We start from the raw sequence: 19,704 nt of genomic DNA, 5'->3' as shown, positions 1-19,704 counted from the left end.
GAAGGGGGAGAACCACTGGACAATGGAAAAAATGTTTTTGTTGTTGGCTTGTGACATTTGTCTTACAATGAAAGAGATGTAGGTTCACATACTGAGGTATAAGAACTAGTAGATATGCATAGATTCAGGGTCCACAGGAAAGGGTTGATTAATATTAAAAAAATATTTACAGAAAAAATTTCACTACAGAAAACTAGTAGGAAGTATGAAGAAGTAGGGATACATACCACTTCTTACTGCCAGAAGGTAGAGACAGGATAGAACCTACAATGTTGTACTGCCAGAATTAAGATGAAAGAGCCTTTTCTTCCTAAAAGAGAAAAAAAGAAAAACTGGATTCTAGTCTTCCCAGAATTAATCCTGCTTCCTCCTGTTTCCTTTAAGTGACAAAATGACTAAAGATATCAACATTTTCCATAACAGCTTCTAATTTTTTGCAACTAGATTCCCAAAGAAAGAAAGAAGGAAATACAGGAAGAAAAAGAAGGAAGGAAAAGACAAAAAGAAAGGTGACTCAATATTTCTGAAAAAAATAAACAGTTCCTTCATGAGTTATACACTCTAGAAAGAAAAGCAAAAATAGTATTCAGGAAAAAGACCAATAGATTAGAGTAGAAAACAATTTTCAAAAATTATATATCAAAAACCCTTCATTTAACTTAAAATGCAAGTGACAAATTAGGGAAGGGTATTTTCTACATCAGTGGAAGACAAAGAGTTGTTATCCATCATATATGGTGTACTTTTAGGTATAGATAAGAAACAATCATATGTAATATCTTTCTAACAGATTTGGAATACCATATTCAGTATACATAAAATTATTCCATCACTTATGAAGCTTTTTTTTAAAATCTACTTCAGGGCCTCCTTTTGATTCTTCTCTTTTTCTAATCTATTAGTCTTTAGCACCACAATATTGTTGCAATTTAGTATTTGATGGAGAAATACCTATTTATTTCCTCCCTTTGCCAAACTCTCTAGGAGATTTTTCCCATTTATCATTCCATGTTATTTAGGAATACTTTTGATTTAAAAAAATCTGTTGAAATTTTAGTTGATGGAATGGTGATGAATTGCTCTTTCATTTATGATAATGGATACCTTACTTTTTTGTCATTTAAATAAGTTTATTACAGCAATATTGTAGGAAAATTCTTTAAAAAATATAACTCTTAAAAAACAAGTTTGCTACCACAAGTTTTTTAAGATTAGGAAAAACTGTATAGTTCAAAATCCTTTCCTTTTTTAATTATTATTTTTTTATTGGAGTTCAATTTGCCAACATATAGCATAACACCCAGTGCTCATCCTGCCAAGTGCCCCCCTCAGTGCCCGTCACCAGTCATGCCAACCCCCCCACCCCACCCACCTCCCCTTCCACTACGCCTTGTTCATTTCCCAGAGTTAGGAGTCTCCCATGTTTTGTCACCCTCACTGATATTTTCACTCATTTTATCTCCTTTCCCCTTTATTCCCTTTCACTATTTTTTTATATTCCCCAAAAGAATGAGACCATATAATGTTTGTCTGTCTCCGTTTGACTTACTTCACTCAGAATAATACCCTCCAGTTCCATCCACTTTGAAGAAAATGGTGGGTATTCGTCATTTCTAATGGCTGAGGAATATTCCATTGTATACATAGACCACAGCTTCTTCATCTTTTGATGGACACCGAGGCTCCTTCTCAATTTGGCTATTGTGGACATTGCTGCTATAAACTTCGGGGTGCAGGTGTTCTGGTGTTTCACTGCATCTGTATCTTTGGGGTAAATCCCCAGCAGTGCAGTTGCTGAGTCATAGGGCAGATCTACTTTTAACCTTTGAGGAACCTCCACACAGTTTTCCAGAGTGGCTGTAGCAGTTCACCTTCCCACCAACAGTGCAAGGGGATTCCCCTTTTTCCACATCCTCTCCAACATTTGTGGTTTCCTGTTTTGTTAATTTTCCCCATTCTCACTGGTGTGAGGTGGTATCTCATTGTGGTTTTGATCTGTGTTTCCCTGATGGCAAGTGATGCAGAGCATTTTCTCATGTGCTTGTTGGCCACGTGCATGTCTTCTTTGTTGAAATTTCTGTTCATGTCTTTTGCCCATTTCATGATTAGATTGTTTGTTTCTTGATGTTGAGTTCAATAAGTGTTCAAGCAAAACAATTTTTTAAAGATTTTATTTATTCATGAGACACACACACGCACACACACACAGGCAGAGAGACAGGCAGAGGGAGTAGCAGGCTACCTGTGGGGAGCCTGATGTAAGACTTGATCCTGGGACTCCGGGATCATGCCCTGAGCCAACCAAAGTCAGACGCTCAACCACTGAGCCACCCAGGTGTCCCCCACCCTTTTTTTTTTTTAATGAAATGTATTAAGTGGAAAAGTAAATTGCTAAGAAACATAGGAAAATGTTTTATCTCACCAGAAATTTAAAATAAAAGAAAACTAAGAGGTAAGACTACTTATAAAAATAATGAAAACTTTAAAGATATTAGTAAATTATTTAACAATGATGGAAATGCACTAAGCTACATAATTCTAGGTACTGCAGATACCTGTAGGACTTAAATTAGAACAATTTTGGGGTTTTTTTTTGTAAAACAAAACAAAACAAAACAAAAACCAGTGACACTATGTATTACATTCCTTCAAAAGCTACATACCCTATAATAATTCCAAGTATTCATATGCAGTTGCATGTTAAAGTTAATGCAGTATAGCCAGAAAACACAGATGTATTCAGTCAGTGCCATGACAATACAATGTCCATAAAAAATATTCAGTACTTTATTGGCACACATTTTTTTAAAAATTACCATCTCATTGGATGCTCAGAAACTACTGGATAAAACTTAGCATTTACTACAGAATTTTAAAAAATTCTGGAACCTAGATAGAAAATTTTCCAAAGGAGACATTACAGATGGCCAAGATGCAAATGAAAAGATGTTCAGCATCACTAATTATCAGGGAAAGACAATTCAAAATCACAACACCCCCCTCACAACTGTCAGAATGGTTATTATCAAAAAAGACAAAAAAACGAGTGTCCGTGGAGATGTGGAAGAAAGGGAACCCTTGCACGCTGTTGGTGCAAATGTAAAGTGTTGTAAACACTGTGGAAAATAGTACGGAGGTTCACCAAAAATGAAAACCAGAACTATCATAGAATCCAGCAATCCTACTTCTGGATAATTATCCAAAGGGGGAAAAAAAACCACTATTTTGAAAAGACATATGTCTTTTCAAATGCTCCCTCATGTTCATTGCAGCATTACCTATAATAGCCAAGATATGGAAGCAACCTAAGAGTCCAAGGATTGATGAATAGATAAAAAAGATGTGAGATATATACACATAAGAAATACACACACAGGAATATTATTCAGCCATAAAAAATTAAATCTTAATATTTGCTACAACATGGATGCACCTAGATGGTATTATGGTAAGTGAAATATCAGACAAAGAAGGACAAGTGCTGCCTGATTTCACTTATATGTGGCATCTAAAAAAACAGACAAAACAGACTCATAAATACAGAAACAGACTAGTGGTTGTCATAGCGGAGGGCCCAAGGGTGTTGGGCAAAGCAGGCAAAGGGGATTAATACGTACAAACCTTCACTTCTAACATACAGAAGTCATAGAGATGAAAAGTACAATATGAGGAATATGTTCAATAATATTGTAATAACTCTGCATAGTGACAGATCGTGAAAGATGGTAGATTATTGTGGTGATCATTTTGCAATGCATATAAAGGTCGAATGGCAATGTTGTATTACCTGAGACTAATAATACAATATTATATATCAATTATATTTTTTTAAAAAAAAAGAAGCAGTAAATGAATAAGAGGAAAAAAAGAATGCTGCATTTTCCAGAAAAAAAACCCTGGAAATATAAATATATTCTCTCATTGGTATTAGAAGACATTTTTTTATGTGAAATCAAGAGCAAAAATCATATTTAATAATGAAACACTGGAAATGTGAACTTGGTATTGCTAATTGTCTCCTTGTCAATTCTGCCCCTTTCTTTTAGTGATCAGATCCCCAAAATTTTAGTTTGTTACACAGAAAAAGGAAAGAGGCAACTAAATTAGCATTATCTATGATTACTAAGCTTGGTAATCAACAGAGTAACTCTGAGAACCATTAAGCTACTCTAAGAATGACTAGGAGAACTATTATATTATTATGAAAACTATTCTGAAAACTATTATTAGCATATGATGACGTAGTTACTAATGAGACTTTATACTGGAATAGATATATTTCTTAGAGGTCAATCACAATAAATGAAAAAAAGCAAAAAATAGGAAAATATAATTAAATGCTTAGTGAACTATGTATATCTAAAAACAGACACAAAGCTTTATATAGGGAGACAAACTTGAATACAAGCATGCTCCTGAATAACACGATTAAGTAAGGTATCCGTTATGGAGCTTGGATATTAGTCCTTTATCTGATACGTCATTTGCAAATATCTTCTCCCATTTAGTAGGTTGTCTTTTAGTTTTGTTGACTGTTTCTTTTGCTGTGCAGAAGCTTTTTATCTTGATTAAGTCCCAATAATTCACTTTTGCTTTTGTTTCCCTTGCCTTCATGGATGTATCTTGCAAGAAGTTGCTGTGGCCAGGTTCAAAAAGGGTGTTGCCTGTGTTCTCCTCTAGGATTTTGATGGAATCTTGTCTCGCATTTTGATCTTTCATCCATTTTGTTTATCTTTGTGTCTGGTGTAAGAGAATGGTCTAGCTTCATTCTTCTGCATGTGGATGTCCAATTTTCCCAGCACTGTTTATTGTAGAGACTGTCTTTTTTCCAGTGGATAGTCTTTCCTGCTTTGTCAAATATTAGTTGACCATAGAGTTGAGGGGCCATTTCTGGATTTTCTATTCTGTTCCATTATCTATGTGTCTGTTTTTGTGCCAGTAAGTACCACACTGTCTTGATGACCACAGCTTTGTAGTACAACCTGAAATCTGGCATTGTGATGCCCCCAGCTCTTGAACACTAAACACTCCAGTCAGTAGTTCCATGGCTCAGGTAGCTGGCAGCTTGTGCATTTTGCAGAATGGCGATGGTTACCCTTGTCATTAACAGAGATGTATTGAACATGTAATTTTGTTATAAGCAAAACCTCAGTGTGTGTTAATCTGAATTTTTTTCATTTATTTAGAGTGAGTGACACAATTTATTTTTTTCTTAAAATATATTTGAAGTGTATTATGCATAGGGAGAAGTACATATTTCATCAGTGTATATGTATCTTGATAAGATTTTCACAAACAGAACATGCACATGAAACCAACAACCAGGTCAAAAACCTGAACATTATTGGACCACCTGGGTGGCTTAGTCAGTTATGTGTCTGACTCTTGTTGCAGTTCAGGTCATGATCTCAGGGTCCTGAGATCGAGCCCCATGTCAGGCTCCATGCTCCGCAGGGTGTCTGCTGGACCTTCTCTCCCTCTGATCCTCCTTCTGCTTGCACATGTGCACTCTCTCTCTCTAAAATAAATAAATCTTAAAAAAAAAACCCTGAACATTACCAAGGTTCTAATAGTTCTCCTTGGGCTTCCAGTGAATAATCACTATCCTGCCTTCCAAGAGCTTAGCTTTGCCCATTTTTGCAAGTTTATTAATGAATCAAAGCACTAATATTTTTACTTATTTGACCAAAAAAACACAGTAAACCCTTTGAACACTTCCAAATGACATTGCATTAAATATATAATCATGCAGTTTTGTCTTCTGTCTGGCATTTTAGCAAAATATTTGGAAACTCATAACTCTGCGACAATTTTGGATGAAGTTACAGTGATCCCAGCAAATGCTTCATTCTAAATAGGGCTTCCCTCATTGTCTGTGCTCCTGAAGCCACTGTTCTTGTTAGTGGCTTGCAAGGTAATAGCTGATCACCTTCCCTGATGTTCCAAGGACCTCCTTGTGCATGCAAGTAAGCCCACTGGCAAATGAGCCAATTAGAGTTCATGAGGTTTGAATAGTTGTTCCAGCCAAATTAAAATTCAGAAGACTATCAAGAATGTGGAATTATTGGATTTGATCCAAATATGAAGTATTCAACAGTCTGTTAGAGTGTTAGTGTTTATTGCTCTAATCCATTCTTAAGTGCTAAGTCTGATATTTTGGGGTATAATGAAAACTGTTGTTTTTTTTTCTCTAATTCGCTGCATTTCTCCCTAGCTGAAAGGACTGTGTATCACCAGCTTTCAGGATGTGCGAGGTTAAGCATATTATTTCTACATCCTTCACAGAAGAAGGACATCTACCCTTGCCTACCCATGCTGAAAATGAGGTGCAGTCTCTCACCGTCACGCAGGGTAGATACATGCATATAGCTGATTGTGCTCTCGCTGAGGCACAATTTTGGACCAGGAGAGCCTGGGTCCAAATTCCATATCTGTGTGACTTTGGTCAAGTTGTGAAAACTCTTTGCATCTCAACTGTCGCACTTGTAAAGTGATGATACAATGCCAGTCTACCCATAGGGGTTTTGTTAAGCTTATTCAGATATATAAACATAAGGTCTTCTTAGAATAGCATCCAGGACATCGTAATACAAGTGTTAGCTTTTAGAATTATTGTCTGTACCAGGGCCCCTGGGTGGTTCAGTCACTTAAGCATCTACCTTAGGCTCAGGTCGTGATCCTGGGGTCCTAGAATTGAGTCCTACATCAGGCTCCTTGCTCTATAGGGAGCCTACTTCTCCCTGCCCCTCTGGCTGCCACTCCTCCTGCTTGTGTTTTCTCTTTCTCTCTCTCTGTCAAATAAATAAACAAAATCTTTAAAAAGAAAAAAAGAATTATTTTGGACATTGGATATGAACCATTTGGATATGAACAAATCACTAAGGCAATCTCAGGAGCCCTGTCCTTGCCTCAATCATTCAGAAGGCTGACTTAGGATAGGCCCATGACTAGTTCTGGGAGACACTCTACTTCAGGATTAAACATATGCCTGAAAAGGCCTTAAGCTGTACACATCCAGATGCATAACCTACTATGAGGCTCTGGGGTTGTATGGTATGCTTTTCCTACTCTCTTCCCCCAGATCCTGACTATTCCTGTTTCTCTTAAAGCCTCAGCACCTGACTTCTTGCAGTCACTACCCCACCTACTTGCTTAGAAAAACAGAATTGACCTTTTGGTCAGCTTTCAGCACGGACGTAGGCTCTGTCATGTACCAGAACCTTTAAAGATGAGGAGGGACTGTAACTGTCACAAGGAGGGCAAAGTTGTGACCTAATGGAGCAGAAGCAACTTTGATGATGCTGTGGTATGGAAGAGTAGAAAAGTAGGAAGTAGGACCATAGACTGAGGCCTCAACTCCACTTTGGCACATCTCTCTGTTGATTTAATGTTGACTTTGTTGACCTGTCCCTTAATCTCATCTCAGAATTGGGGTACTTACAGTCACCTCTATGAATTCTTATAAAAACAAAATGAAATCAAAGTTTACCTGAGAAGCATCCATCTATCAACTAAGGATAAATTATCTACAGTGTCTATGTTATTAAAAAAATTAGGTGAGATTATAGCTTTGGAACCTTTAATGTAGCATCTGGCAGAAAGGAAATGCTCAGGTATTGATAGCAATGTCTTCTTATGATGCAGCAAGAGGCAAGGCCCATATCACAATAAGTGATAGGTAAGTAAGCTCCACGGTACTTAACGAGCCTGGGGTAAGGGTTCACTGTGGCTGGCTTAGATGAAATGATGTAAGAGGGCGAGAACACTGTAGGATGGTCTGCTACTAAGAGGAAGTGTCCATAGGAGGGCTGGGCGATGGAACATGATCAGTAAGTATCTTACAGCAGTAGAGTGTCCATGATAGAATATGTAAACTGTTAGAACTTGCTCGCAGCATTGTTACAATTGAAACATGATAGTCTAAAAAAAAAAAAAAAAGAAAAGAAACATGATAGTCTAGATAAGCAGAATATTTATTCCGCAGAACCAAGAGGTTCTATAGTGTATAGCATAGTGCTCTATGCTAACCACACTCCCACCGAGCTGACTGCATGATGTGGACTTTGATTTCACATATCTGCTCCTATGGGAGTTCACATGGTCACACGGATGCACACACATGCACACATATACATGCACACATCATGGATGCACACACTATTTATACCCTTAATCACATTAAGATCTATTCATCCAGGTGGTTGTTTGCTGACAGCAGATTTCAAAATATTTTGACTTCTCCACAATAGGGAATTCATTTTACACTAAAAGCCTAGCAGAGATGTGCAGAGGTGTACATGCAAGTGTACATAGGTGTGCCTGTGGGTACATGTGGATAGGATTAAGTAGGCTATAAGTATCATGCATAAAAATAGCAAAGTTTCATAAATAGTATGTGCTCTTACTATGAGTAATACATTAAAATATAGCTCATCATATCTGTATTCTCTTAATTTTTGTTCTACTTTAATTTTTTTTAAAAATGCTAGTTTCAACCTACCATTTTTAGATTTCATAATCCACTAATAGGTCTTGACCTGCAGTTTGGAAAAAGCTATTTTAGAAAGTGATTATTGAGTATTCAAGTAAACCTTGCATTGAAAATGTTGCTTTGTGGTCTGTTCTGTAAAACCACTCGGACTTCAGCCTTGAAAAAGCAAATAGCCTTTTGACCCAACGCTGCATGTAACAAATTCATGTATGTGCAAGGAGTAAAGGTTCTGCTTGCTGAAAGTGGGTCAATTCTTTGCTCTTTGCCCATTCCACTTGCCTTATTGCTCTATTTTTCAATAAATGCCTTATGTGCTCAAAGTTTACTTTTTTAGCTCAAAGTAGATTGCTCAGGAATGACTGGCAAAATATTAAAAAATGTACTTTGGAATGCCGATGCCTGCCAGCAACAGCGTGAAAGTAATTTGTACATTTTCTGTAATGTAACTCTAAGGTACCCTTGGCTCTCATATATGGAAATGTTTTCTTTATATTTCTTAATTTTTAAGAACTTTAAGGATAAAACTGCTGAGTAGCTCTGTTGATCACACATTACTTCTCTTTCACTCTTCATTTGCCGCACCCCATAATCTCCTGCTCTGTTCCCTTGCTCTGGCCAGATGATGACCTGTATTTAATTACTTTCTACCTTTCAGTGAATTTCCATAGGCATCCAAGTATTTGAGGCCAAAACTTAAGTGTTGTCAGGATTTTTCAGTTTTATGATCTCTTTAAAAGTGTACCAATCTCAAGGACAAAAAAAGTCAATTTCTCTTCATTATATTTAATCTTTCATTCCTACATTACTCTAATTTCTTCTGGTATATATGTGTTCATGTTGAATAGGGAACAGTGTGAATTGACCCTTCCCCCAATAAAAGCTGAATAATTTTCCAAACACAATATGTTTAATAATTCAATCTTTCCTAAATGATTTATGATGCCTCCTTTATCACATGTTAAGATTTTATGTATACTACAGTGTTATAAAGTTATTTATCCCACTGATCTCTATTTATTTTTGCATGAATACTAAACCATCTTAATTATCAAAAATACGTTTATATATTTGATCAGTATGTGCCTTTCTGGTTCTTTATTTTCTTTATACTAATATTTACAGGGGAAAAAAAAAACTTGGAACCAACCAATTTTTCTTAATTCAATTCCTTATTTATCAGTAGAAATTGCCCATGGCCACAATTTTATATTCTATTTGTTCTAGTGGTAAAAATTATCTCTAAATTATAGATAATAGAAACACGTGCAGTTTATTCATTACATTTATGATATTTAATAATGAGCACCATGAATTCCAGGTTGACTACTATGTGAACAACTGAAAATATTTTTTGGCCATAAATAGTTTGATATCAGTATGTCAGTTGGTCAGAGTTCAGAGAGATAAAGAGCATTATTGAGTAAACAGGGAAAAACCTTCAAATAGATCCTCAAGAGATGGAAAAATATCTTTGGCAGCCAGAGATAGTCTCAAAGTAGACATTCAGTGGCAAATAAATAAAGCCTAAAGAAAAAATAGGCTTTATTTAAAACGCTAACTAGGTTGCTCTGTGCAGGGACAAATAATACTCCAGAAAAACTTGTGTGTGATGTCTGTATTAGACCATGGAATTAACATATGATTAAGATTTATGGCATAAAGACCCAGAGTAGAAGAAGCAGAAGAGAGGAAAAGCAGAGAGAAAAAAAAATTAGCAGATATTTGTGGTAGCACTGGTTCCCTGAGTATAAAGCTTTTAAAGGGGGTGACTGGGTGATGGGCACTGAGGGGGGCACTTGATGGGATGAGCACTGGGTGTTATTCTATATGTTGACAACAAATTGAACACCAATAAAAAATAAATTTATAAAAAAAAGAAAATAGAAAGTAACAAAGGACAAACACTGAACTTCCCTGATGTCGGGGGAATCTGAAGATGCAAAGGTGCTGCACTGGTTCTTGACCATCTGTCTTGCATCTATTCATTTTTTTCATATTTCATTTGTATTGTCCTTTTATTAATATGATCTCCATTCTTAACGCGGAAAATTCACGCTTTAGAAATACTGATTACAATTTCATATAGGTGTCAGTTTTGTTCTTTATGCTTCCCTTTAATAATTGCGGTGAAATATACCTAACATAAAAATGATCATTTTAACTATTTGTAAGTGTATTGTTCAGGTATATTCACATTCCTGCAGTACACCATCAATACCATCATCTCCAGAACTTGTTTTTATCTCGCAGAACTGAACTCTGTACCCATTAAACAATAACTTCTCATTCTCCAGGCCCTAGCACAACTTTCCACTTTCTCTTTATAAATTTGGCTAATCTAAGTTCCTCATAGCAGAAGAATCAAACTTGCTCCCTTGTGACTGGCTTATTTCACTTAGTGTAATACCTACCTTCAGGGCTCATCCACGTTGGAGCATGTGTCTGAAAGCAAAATAACATTCCATAGTATTATATACTGTAGCCTGTTTATCTATCCATCGGTTGATCATCTCCGTATTACGAATATATCTTTCTGAAGGACACAGACTTGTAACATTTAGAGAGAACCATGTCTGTTGAGTTAAATATCTTATTTCCAGTGTCTTGCCCAATGCTCAAAAGTCGATGTTCAATAAGTAACTTAAGTGATTACATGAATATAATAAATTTAAGCACAGGAGTTTGTGAAATCATATGTAGGGAAGAAATGAGCAAAAAGCCATGACGGGTGGGGGTTAATGACCATTAGTGTACTTTGGTAAACATTCTTCTGAAGAGAAAGATCTGTGCAAGAGCTGGGTTTATTTTCATAAAGAATCATAGGTTTATAATGTGTAGGATTAGTTAGTTCTTCCCTATTTCTGCAAGTAAAGCAAAAAGAAAAAAAATTATAGCATCACAGTATGATAGTGTGATTTGTAGTAGCTTGTAAGACCCACCCAACCTTGTATTAATTCCACTAAAATAATGTTCATGCTAATGTATAAGCCCTAGAAAAGCCAGTACATGAAACTAATTACTTTATTCAAATCTACTCTGAATTTTTGTACTAGTCCAAAGGGGAAGAAAGTCAATATTTAAATACTTAAGAAATTCAGAAATAGATCACCTTCACTCTGCATGTTTTCATAGTCAAAGAAACTTCTACATTTTAATGTGCCTACCATCAAGAAAGTTTCCATAATTCCAAGTGCTTTTATGAATGTTCAGGAATCGATCTTGGGGCAGCCTCGGTGGCGCAGCGGTTTAGCGCCGCCTGCAGCCCAGGGTGTGATCAGGATACCTTGGATCGAGTCCCACGTCAGGCTCTCTGCATGGAGCCTGCTTCTCCCTCTACCTCTGCCTCTTTCTCTCTCTCTGCATCTCTATGAATAAATAAATAAAATCTTAAAAAAAAGGGGGGGGGGATCCCTGGGTGGCGCAGTGGTTTGGCCCCTGCCTTTGGCCCAGGGTGCGATCCTGGAGATCCGGGATCGAATCCCACGTTGGGCTCCCGGTGCCTGGAGCCTGCTTCTCCCTCTGCCTGTGTCTCTGCCTCTCTCTCTCTCTCTCTGTGACTATCATAAATAAATAAATTTAAAAAAAAAAAAAAAAAAGGAATCGATCTTAATTTCTAAAGGTCCAAAATGAAAGCACACAGTGAAACCAAGTAATTCCTTCAACTCTGATGCTACATTTAGGACTCTAAAAACACAAGTGCAACAAAATGCCTTGTACGACCATCAAAGATGTAAGTATCATATTTTCTAATAAATTGAAAGGCAATGCTTTTCAACTAGTTTTCCATACTTTCATATCAGTGGTGTCATACAGTATGAATGAAGCCTTCTCAGGTTGGCTTTTCACTTAAAAATGAGCACTTAACATTCACCCTTGTGTGGATTGACACCTCTTCAATTCTGAACACCACAGTGTGGATGTACCACAGTTTATCCATTCACCGTTCAAAGATCATCTTGGTTTCTTTCAGGTTTTGGCAATTATGAATGAATAAAATTGCTGAAAACCTGTGCGTATAGGTTTTCATGTGGATACAAATTATTGCCACTTGGGTCAGTAACTGGGTTTGTGTTTGCTGTGTCATGTGATAAATCCATGTTCTAATTTTTTTTAAAGATTTTATTTATTTATTCATGATAGTCACACAGAGAGAGACAGAAAGGCAGAGACACAGGCAGAGGGAGAAGCAGGCTCCATGCACCGGGAGCCCGATGTGGGATTCAATCCCGGGTCTCCAGGATCGCGCCCTGGGCCAAAGGCAGGCGCCAAACCGCTGCGCCACCCAGGGATCCCTCCATGTTCTAATATTGTAATAAACTGCCAATCTGTCTGCCAAAGTGGCTTTACCTTTTTATGTTCCCAATACCAGTGAAAACATTTTTTATTGCTCTGCATCTTCATCTGTGTTTGCTCTCGCTAATTTTTCATTTGAGACACTGTAAGGATATCTTGTTGTTTTAATATGTTTTTCCCTAATTATAAATAATGTTGAGTGTGTTGTCATGTGCTCTTTTGCCATTTGCGTATCTTCTCAGGAGAGAGATCTGTTCAGATTTTTTACCCCCTTGTAATTGGATTATTTATTTTCTTACTGCTGGGTTTGAGAGTTCTTTGCATTTTCTATGTATAAGTGCTTGGTCAGATAGGTGGTTTGCAAATATTTTCTCCTGTCCTGAGATTGCTGTTTTCTTTCTCTGAATAGTGTCATTTGCAAAGCAAGTTTTTAAATTTAATAAAGTTCAAATTGTTGAATTTATAACTTCTCTTTTCATGAATTTTGCCTTGATTTTCTATGTAACATCTCATCACCAAACACAAGGTCATGCCTGTTTTCTATAGTGTTTTCTTCAAGAAATTTTATACTTTTGCTTTTTCATTTTAGTTAAATTGAGTTTTTGAGTTAAATTTTGAGTTACATTTCATGGTAGGTATAGGATGTGTCTTAAGGTTTATTTTTTGCATGTGTATGCTTTTGGTTCTTTGCCAAAAATTAATGGGGCATATTTGTATGAGTCTTCGTGAGCTTTCTGTTCAGTTCCACTCGTGTGTGTGTGTGTGTGTGTGTGTGTGTGTGTGTGGCCAATATTAGGTAACTTTAATTACTGTAGCATCTATATATTTATATATATCTTCTGTATTTTGTTTTTCATCCTTCTAGATAGAAGTTTATCAATTGAATTGATCTTTTCAAAGAACAAGTTTTTAGTTGCATTTGACTCTATTGATTTCCTTTACTGTTTTACATTTTATTGATTTCTATTCATGAGTGTCTTCTGTTAGCTTGCTATTGACTTTGTTTTTATTTTTCTGATTTATTAAGATAGAAATTTAGATTTGAATTTGAGAAGTTTTATGTTTGGAACATCAGCATTTAAATGCTATATATTTCCAGCTAAACCCTGTATTTTGCTATATCCCACACATTTTGATAAGCTTTATAATGCTTATTATATAGTTCAAAATGTTTTAATTTCTTTTGAACCAATGGATTTTTTTAGAAGTGGTGCTTAATTTCCAAATGTCCAGCAATTTTCCATAGATAGATAGATGATAGATAGATAGATAGATAGATAGATAGATAGATGATAGATAGATAGATAGATAGATAGATAGATAGATAGATAGTATTGATTTTATTTTCATTCCCCTGTGACCTGAAAAAAAATACTTTTATGATTTCTTTTCCCCTGTATGAGTTCTGTACCATAGAGAGACTTGTTTAGTACTCTCCCAAATTTTCTGTGAATTCTAGATGGAGCTGGTGGAGAAAAAGCTTCTAACAGGATATGAACTTGACCTAATTTTGCTTTCCCAAAGGATTCACTATCTCCCACTAGTGTGTACTCAATTTCCTCTAATTTGCCAATCACCTAGCTGAACACTTCTTACTGGTCTGGCTGTTGCATTACTCAGTAAGCCAGTAATCATGTCTTATCACAGCCTGCAGACTCTTGTCCTGCATTTTGGACTAGCTGAATACTCCCAAGTCTTCAGCACTGATGGAGGTCAAGAAACTTTGAAAACTAGCTGTTTGGGTAGCTTTTGTGCTCCTCACACATCATTCAGAGTTTAAAAGTTTTCTGTCTCCTAGTTTTGTAGAAAATACAGTATGTTTTTTCATTCTCATATCACTTTGTAGTATTTCCAAAAGAATTATGGAAGATTAAGAACTAAGTTGTCTCTGTATTTCTCTAAGTTTGATTTTTCAGTGAAATGAAAATTAAAACCTCCTTTTTAATGCAAAAAGTATTCTATAATCTCTGAAAAATGTTTTGCTTCAGTTGCATTCACTTTACATTGTCATTTATTTTCCTCATCTTGTACTTTTCTATATTGTCCTCACAAACGCTTAGTCTATTTGGTTGCATTTCTTTTTCTTTTTTTTTTTTTTTTATTTATGATAGTCACAGAGAGAGAGAGAGAGGCAGAGACACAGGCAGAGGGAGAAGCAGGCTCCATGTACCAGGAGCCCAATGTGGGATTCGATCCTGGATCTCCAGGATCGCGCCCTGGGCCAAAGGCAGGCACCAAACCGCTGCACCACCCAGGGATCGCCTATTTGGTTGCATTTCTTAAAGAGCAATAATGTCAAAGAAGTAGACAAGTCTCTTATTAATAAATGAAAATTTATTAAAATATTTCACATTATAGGTTACCTATGATGCAGTAATTCAGGTAAATTTTTGGAATCAGTTCCAGAGGATGTATTTACAAAGTGTTGTATGTCTCAAATACTACTTTCTTTCTCCTCCAGAACCTGAAAATGTGGTTGGGAAGAGACTTTTTAAAAGATCATAAAAATATAAAATATGAAGTCTCTTTTTACATTTCTTTCTCTTAAAGCAAAGTGTCTTCTAGTTTCTAAGCCAAGATGGAACCTCTCTTACTAAGTTAAAATAGAATCTTATTGGGATGCTTGGGTGGCTCGGCGGTTCAATGTCTGCCTTTGGCCCAGGGCTTGATTCCAGGATCTGGGGATTGAGTCCCACATCGGGTTCCTTGTGGGGGGCCTGCTTCTCCTTCTGCCTGTGTCTCTGCCTCTCTTTCTGTATCTCTCATGAATAAATAAATAAAATCTTAAAAAAATAGAATCTTATTGGTTGAAATTTCTTGTTTTCAATTGCTCTGAAGATTTTTTTTTTTTTACTCTTTAAAGAAATCCCTAGATTAATTCTTGTTTTCTTCATTTTTATACTTACTGGGAGAAAGGTTAAATGTGTCACTACATCATTATCTCTTTAGTTTCCATTAGTACCTGACTATAGCACAATTGAAATATTCTTTGCTATTATGCTTTATAGCTTAGTGTTTTAATTTAAAATGTCCTTAGTTTCAGGAAAAGCTGATTACAGTTTTTAGATATGGCATCAACTTGTCATATCGATTACTGATAACGGAGTATTAAAGTCTCCAACTATAATAGTAGATTCATCTATTTCTCCCTGCAGCTTTATCAATATTGGCCTAAATTTTTGAAACTTTGTTGTAACGATAATTACAAGTTATTGGAGGATTGCCCTTTTCAATTATTAGGTAGTATCCCCCATTATCCCTGATAATTTTCCTTGCTCTGAAGTCTGCTTTGTATGAAATTAATATAGCTACTCCAGCTTTTTTTGATTAGTGTTAACATGATACTGTCTTTCTCCATCACCCAAGATTTAATCTCTTTGTCTATTTCAGTAGGGTTTCTTGTAGAAAAACAATCTAATATTTCTGCCACAAAAAGGTCTAGTTTTGATCATTACTCTGTTTTTTCAAAGTATGTTTTTTTATCTGTTAGAATGCTTTGTAAGTAACCAATCTGGACATCTACGTAAAGGAAACTAAGATAAGTAGGTGATTTGTGTGAAGTTTACATTTATTTGGCTATAAGTCTGTGTTTACTATTTGTTTTAATTCTAAGTGTCTGAGACTAAAATTTCCTCTGGTGTCATTGTGTGTTCTCTGCTATCTCTGAGTTTCTCTAGAGACTTCTTAAATAAGGTCTGAGATATATGGTTCTTTCAATTTTATCTCCTACAGGAGCCCTACTGATATGGTGGTAACGGAGGGAGGGAAGAGAAAGCATTCTATTGTATTATTATGGATTGAACATGTATGTTTCCCAAAATTTATGTGTTGAAATTCCAATCCCCAACATGATGTTATTAAGAGGTGAGGCCTTTGGGATGTGATGAGCTTATGAAGGTAAAGCTCTTAAGAATCTTAGTGCTCTTATAAAATGGATGCCAGAGAGTGTTCCTACCACTTCACAGATGGCCATATGAGAACACAGAAAACCGCCATCTGTGAACCAGAAAGTGGGCCTTCACTAGACAGCAAATCTGCCACCACCTTAGTCTTAGACTTCCTGGCCTCTAGAACTCTGAGAATAAATTTCATTTTTTTAAAGATCTTATTTATTTATTCATGGGAGACATAGGGAGAGAGGCAGAGACATAGGCAGAGAGAGAAGCAGGCTCCCTCCAAGGAGCCCAATATAGGACTCAATCCCAGGATCCCAGGATCACATCCTGATGCAAAAGCAGACACTTGACCACTGAGCCTCTCAGGTATCCCAATTTTTACTGTTTATAAGCTATTCAGTCTATCATATTCTTGTTATAGTGGCCTGAACTAAGACATTCTATTATCCTATGATTAGGTATTCGGTTTTTTTACATTTATTTTTATTTAAGTTCGATTTGCCAACATATAGTATAATACTCAGTGGTCTTCCCATCAAGTGCCCTCCTCAGTGCCTGTCACCCAGTCACCCCAGCCCCCCACCACCTCCCCTTCCACAACCCTTTGTTTGTTTTCCAGAGTTAGGAGCCTCTCATGATTTGTCTCCCTCTCTAATTTTTCCCATTCAGTTCCCCTCCTTTCCCTTATAATTCCTTTCACTATTTCTTATATTCCACATATGAGTGAAACCATTGACTGATTGACTGATTTCACTCAGCATAATACCCTCCAGTTCCATCCACATCGAAGCAAATGGTGGGTATTCATCATTTCTAATGGCTGAGGAATATTCCATTGTATACTTAGACCACATCTTCTTTATCCATTCATCTGCCAAAGGACATTGTGGCTCCTTCCACAATTTGGCTATTGTAGGTAACAGTTTTTAAGAGAGCCGGTGACCCAGAGCTTTGACTTCCCCAAGTGCTTCCCAACACATCCCTACTTCCAGAGGTGAGACAGAAAGGCTAAACGTGGCTAAAATTATATACATTAACCTTCTTCTACATGTAAAACTAGAGAGGGATAACATTGGGCATTCCCCTTCTCCTGGATGGATTAGGCTCCAATCAAAGCCCTGTCACTTAGGCTGTGATAAAAACAGTTTCTCTTAAGGGTAGGCCTCGGTTGGAAGGAACAGAATGCTCTGGGAGTATGTCAGATGGCTTCTTTTTTCCTCCCTCAGCAAAAAATCACAAGATATTTTTTTTTTTTTTTCACCTGATGATCAATGTGAGAAGATGGTGGAGCTCCTAGAGATGAAATCAGTGTTAGTGGAGACTGTCCCTAAGGCTAGGGGCCATGTCCTGGGGCTTAATTCTCAAGCTGGCCCACACTGAACCTCCAGCATTTGCTGATTATAGTTGAGGTTTCTCTACCCTGCTGTTGGTTCTCACAGTAGTTCCAGCTCCAGTGACTTATTCTCTCCATCCATGTGCTTGCTTCCCCAGTTCACTTCTCTGATAGATCTAAGACAAGTTATTGATTTTCAGTTTGTTCATATTGTTTTTCTTGTTGTGAGTACCAATGTGACAGCTTCTAAGATCCTCACCTGCTGGCCAGATAACAGAATTCTGTTTCTCGTAACTTTAATGTTTTATTACTTTCTCAAGCGTTACAAATTTTAAATCAGGCTTAAATAGCAGGTGATAGGTTTGACAAACTTTGGCTGATTTGTTGAAGTTTCTAATTCCCTTTTATTCCATTACCACAGGGAGATTATTATTCAGAATGCATGGAAATGTCTCTGACTTGATTCCCATGTCTTTTTTTGTCATCTGCCCTCAGGAATATTCAAGTTCACATGAAAAAGATTTAATCTCTGATTCTAGTTATTTGACTCTTTATAAAATTTCATGAGCTTCAAACAATCTATTCCGTTTTTTTTTTTTTATTGCTGTTGTTGTTACTGTCGTGTTTTTTCTCTTTGTAGTATCAAATGATTGCTGACCTTTTGTTTTACCATGTTTAAGAGGCAGAGGGGAATCATTCTCCTAAGTCATGAGTGAGTTATCCATGCCCCATGGCACAGTATAAAGGGAATTTGAAGAGCCAGTTTCACTTAGTACCATTCAGTACGCTGTTCCAGGGGCAAGAAAAGAGTATCAAGTAAAATGAGCTCAGAATATATGAATACATTTAATGGCAGCATTATGGGGGTTCATATCGAATCATACAAAATAGCTAAAAAAGATAAAATAATAGTCATTGGGGGAAAAATAAATATAAGAACAACAGGAAAAGAAAGTAAAAAAGGAAAAGAAATAATGAGCGAGAATGCCCACGTTCACCGCATGGGCAGAATGATAAGTTGTCAACTCACCAGTTTCTTGCTGCAAGGAAACTGTTTCACTCCATCTAACGATAATCCAGCCAAAGATAAATGGTGTCCTAAAGAAAGAAAATATGAAGATAAATTTTCAGAGTTCACATAAACTATCTTAATGTCACTTCTTTGCAAATTCACCTTTGTCACCACATGTGTCACCATGATGTATACTCTAGTTTTGCAGCATTTATTCCTGTCTTGCTTTGGCTAGCATTGACTGGAACAGTGATGGCTATGCAGTGGGAATTTAGACTCTCAGTATGTACTTAATATTTGTATTAGTATCCAAGCACCTAAGTTCTTTAGCTATCTCAGATAGTGTTAAAAGCATTACACTTTTAAAGGAATTTAGGTTGAGTTTTACTTTTTAAAAAAGGAATAGAAGCAATATTCAGCAAGCCATTTTCATTTTTCTTGAAATACAAGAATACTGTGTTGACTGGCCTCCCTTGTATTTAGATCAGGGCCCTGTGACTATGCACTGGAAAGTCCAGTCAATGGATGTCATGCCAAAAAACTGTATATGCAGCTTCCAGTCCTGTGAACAACCCCCCCACACACACACATACCCACCATGCTACCATCCATGCACATCTGCACTCTCCCTTCCCCTCATTATTATGGTTGGAATCAAAGGTCCCCAGGATGACAGACC

The 19,704-nt window shown here is 36.6% G+C and overlaps 1 long non-coding RNA gene across 1 annotated transcript in view; it reads right to left on the bottom strand.

Moving 5' to 3' along the window:
• LOC144313437 (uncharacterized) overlaps positions 1-19,113 on the bottom strand; it is a 29,859-nt gene extending 10,746 nt beyond the window's left edge. The window contains exons 1-2 of the long non-coding RNA XR_013379085.1: positions 19,044-19,113; positions 228-310 (exon numbers count right to left, since the gene is read on the bottom strand). This is a non-coding gene — a long non-coding RNA (uncharacterized LOC144313437). The remainder of the gene's footprint in view (positions 1-227; positions 311-19,043) is intronic.
• Positions 19,114-19,704: the final 591 nt, after the last annotated feature.

The sequence above is a fragment of the Canis aureus genome, chromosome 5 (assembly GCF_053574225.1).
Source record: "Canis aureus isolate CA01 chromosome 5, VMU_Caureus_v.1.0, whole genome shotgun sequence".
In the NCBI taxonomy this organism is placed as follows: domain Eukaryota; kingdom Metazoa; phylum Chordata; class Mammalia; order Carnivora; family Canidae; genus Canis; species Canis aureus.
Note: the sequence above shows the minus strand (reverse complement) of the source record. Positions and strands in the feature narration are given on the sequence as shown.